A 4,233-nucleotide genomic window follows, 5' to 3' on the forward strand; every position below is an offset into this window, starting at 1 on the left:
TTTTTGTAGAGAATTATGTTTCCTACAATTTATGTTCTATGATATTTTTTGATCAGAAGCGTAGTTTTCGAGATATATCGAGATATTTAAAAGTTCCGAAGCCGCACCAACATAATAGGGATACAGAAACACCGTGGCCCCTTTCTTTGAGATAACTCTGCACTAGTGCGAGCCGCAAATGCCACTTCCAGCTTAGCTGTGCAGAAGAAGAACAACAAGAAGAAGAAATATCTCGAAATATGTCCGTCAGGCCCCTTCCCTTGAGATAAATCTGCAAATATCTCGGAAACGAAGCGAGCTATGGCAAAATGTTAAGAGACCTTTTTTGTAGAGAATTATGTTTCCTACTTTTTATGTTCTATGATATTTTTTGATCAGATGCGTAGTTCTCGAGATATATCAAGATATTTAAAAGTTCCGAAGCCGCACCAACATAATAGAGATACAGAAACACCGTGGCCCCTTTCTTTGAGATAACTCTGCACTATTGCGAGCTGCAAATGCCACTTCCAGCTTAGCTGTGCAGAGGAAGAACAACAAGAAGAAGAAATATCTAGAAATATGTCCGTCAGGCCAGTTCCTTTGAGCTGAATCTGCAAATATCTCGGAAACGAAGCGAGCTATGGCAAAATGTTAAGAGACGTTTTTTGTAGAGAATTATGTTTCCTACAATTTATGTTCTATGATATTTTTTGATCAGAAGCGTAGTTTTCGAGATATATCGAGATATTTAAAAGTTCCGAAGCCGCACCAACATAATAGGGATACAGAAACACCGTGGCCCCTTTCTTTGAGATAACTCTGCACTAGTGCGAGCCGCAAATGCCACTTCCAGCTTAGCTGTGCAGAAGAAGAACAACAAGAAGAAGAAATATCTCGAAATATGTCCGTCAGGCCCCTTCCCTTGAGATAAATCTGCAAATATCTCGGAAACGAAGCGAGCTATGGCAAAATGTTGAGAGACCTTTTTTGTAGAGAATTAAGTTTCCTACTTTTTATCTTCTATGATATTTTTTGATCAGATGCGTAGTTCTCGAGATATATCAAGATATTTAAAAGTTCCGAAGCCGCACCGACATAATAGAGATACAGAAACACCGTGGCCCCTCTCTTTGAGATAACTCTGCACTATTGCGAGCTGGAAATGCCACTTCCAGTTTAGCTGTGCAGAAGAAGAACAACAAGAAGAAGAAATATCTCGAAATATGTCCGTCAGGCCCCTTCCCCTGAGATAAATCTGCAAATATCTCGGAAACGAAGCGAGCTATGGCAAAATGTTGAGAGACCTTTTTTGTAGAGAATTATGTTTCCTACAATTTATGTTCTATGATATTTTTTGATCAGAAGCATAGTTTTCGAGATATATCGAGATATTTAAAAGTTCCGAAGCCGCACCAACATAATAGGGATACAGAAACACCGTGGCCCCTTTCTTTGAGATAACTCTGCACTAGTGCGAGCCGCAAATGCCACTTCCAGCTTAGCTGTGCAGAAGAAGAACAACAAGAAGAAGAAATATCTCGAAATATGTCCGTCAGGCCCCTTCCCTTGAGATAAATCTGCAAATATCTCGGAAACGAAGCGAGCTATGGCAAAATGTTAAGAGACCTTTTTTGTAGAGAATTAAGTTTCCTACTTTTTATGTTCTATGATATTTTTTGATCAGATGCGTAGTTCTCGAGATATATCAAGATATTTAAAAGTTCCGAAGCTGCACCAACATAATAGAGATACAGAAACACCGTGGCCCCTTTCTTTGAGATAACTCTGCACTATTGCGAGCTGCAAATGCCACTTCCAGCTTAGCTGTGCAGGAGAAGAACAACAAGAAGAAGAAATATCTCGAAATATGTCCGTCAGGCCAGTTCCTTTGAGCTGAATCTGCAAATATCTCGGAAACGAAGCGAGCTATGGCAAAATGTTAAGAGACGTTTTTTGTAGAGAATTGTTTCCTACAATTTATGTTCTATGATATTTTTTGATCAGAAGCGTAGTTTTCGAGATATATCGAGATATTTAAAAGTTCCGAAGCCGCACCAACATAATAGGGATACAGAAACACCGTGGCCCCTTTCTTTGAGATAACTCTGCACTAGTGCGAGCCGCAAATGCCACTTCCAGCTTGGCTGTGCAAAAGAAGAACAACAAGAAGAAGCAATATCTCGAAATATGTCCGTCAGGCCCCTTCCCTTGAGATAAATCTGCAAATATCTCGGAAACGAAGCGAGCTATGGCAAAATGTTAAGAGACCTTTTTTGTAGAGAATTAAGTTTCCTACTTTTTATGTTCTATGATATTTTTTGATCTGATGCGTAGTTCTCGAGATATATCAAGATATTTAAAAGTTCCGAAGCCGCACCAACATAATAGAGATACAGAAACACCGTGGCCCCTTTCTTTGAGATAACTCTGCAGTATTGCGAGCTGTAAATGCCACTTCCAGCTTAGCTGTGCAGGAGAAAAACAACAAGAAGAAGAAATATCTCGTAATATGTCCGTCAGGCCCCTTCCCTTGAGATAAATCTGCAAATATCTCGGAAACGAAGCGAGCTATGGCAAAATGTTAAGAGACCTTTTTTGTAGAGAATTATGTTTCCTACTTTTTATGTTCTATGATATTTTTTGATCAGATGCGTAGTTCTCGAGATATATCAAGATATTTAAAAGTTCCGAAGCCGCACCAACATAATAGAGATACAGAAACACCGTGGCCCCTTTCTTTGAGATAACTCTGCACTATTGCGAGCTGCAAATGCCACTTCCAGCTTAGCTGTGCAGAGGAAGAACAACAAGAAGAAGAAATATCTCGAAATATGTCCGTCAGGCCAGTTCCTTTGAGCTGAATCTGCAAATATCTCGGAAACGAAGCGAGCTATGGCAAAATGTTAAGAGACGTTTTTTGTAGAGAATTATGTTTCCTACAATTTATGTTCTATGATATTTTTTGATCAGAAGCGTAGTTTTCGAGATATATCGAGATATTTAAAAGTTCCGAAGCCGCACCAACATAATAGGGATACAGAAACACCGTGGCCCCTTTCTTTGAGATAACTCTGCACTAGTGCGAGCCGCAAATGCCACTTCCAGCTTAGCTGTGCAGAAGAAGAACAACAAGAAGAAGAAATATCTCGAAATATGTCCGTCAGGCCCCTTCCCTTGAGATAAATCTGCAAATATCTCGGAAACGAAGCGAGCTATGGCAAAATGTTGAGAGACCTTTTTTGTAGAGAATTAAGTTTCCTACTTTTTATGTTCTATGATATTTTTTGATCAGATGCGTAGTTCTCGAGATATATCAAGATATTTAAAAGTTCCGAAGCCGCACCGACATAATAGAGATGCAGAAACACCGTGGCCCCTCTCTTTGAGATAACTCTGCACTATTGCGAGCTGGAAATGCCACTTCCAGTTTAGCTGTGCAGAAGAAGAACAACAAGAAGAAGAAATATCTCGAAATATGTCCGTCAGGCACCTTCCCTTGAGATAAATCTGCAAATATCTCGGAAACGAAGCGAGCTATGGCAAAATGTTAAGAGACCTTTTTTGTAGAGAATTAAGTTTCCTACTTTTTATGTTCTATGATATTTTTTGATCAGATGCGTAGTTCTCGAGATATATCAAGATATTTAAAAGTTCCGAAGCCGCACCAACATAATAGGGATACAGAAACACCGTGGCCCCTTTCTTTGAGATAACTCTGCACTAGTGCGAGCCGCAAATGCCACTTCCAGCTTAGCTGTGCAGAAGAAGAACAACAAGAAGAAGAAATATCTCGAAATATGTCCGTCAGGCCCCTTCCCTTGAGATAAATCTGCAAATATCTCGGAAACGAAGCGAGCTATGGCAAAATGTTAAGAGACCTTTTTTGTAGAGAATTATGTTTCCTACTTTTTATGTTCTATGATATTTTTTGATCAGATGCGTAGTTCTCGAGATATATCAAGATATTTAAAAGTTCCGAAGCCGCACCAACATAATAGAGATACAGAAACACCGTGGCCCCTTTCTTTGAGATAACTCTGCACTATTGCGAGCTGCAAATGCCACTTCCAGCTTAGCTGTGCAGAGGAAGAACAACAAGAAGAAGAAATATCTCGAAATATGTCCGTCATGCCAGTTCCTTTGAGCTGAATCTGCAAATATCTCGGAAACGAAGCGAGCTATGGCAAAATGTTAAGAGACGTTTTTTGTAGAGAATTATGTTTCCTACAATTTATGTTCTATGATATTTTT

The sequence above is a fragment of the Osmia lignaria genome, unplaced genomic scaffold, assembly GCF_051020975.1.
Source record: "Osmia lignaria lignaria isolate PbOS001 unplaced genomic scaffold, iyOsmLign1 scaffold0012, whole genome shotgun sequence".
NCBI classification, from domain to species: Eukaryota; Metazoa; Arthropoda; class Insecta; order Hymenoptera; family Megachilidae; genus Osmia; species Osmia lignaria.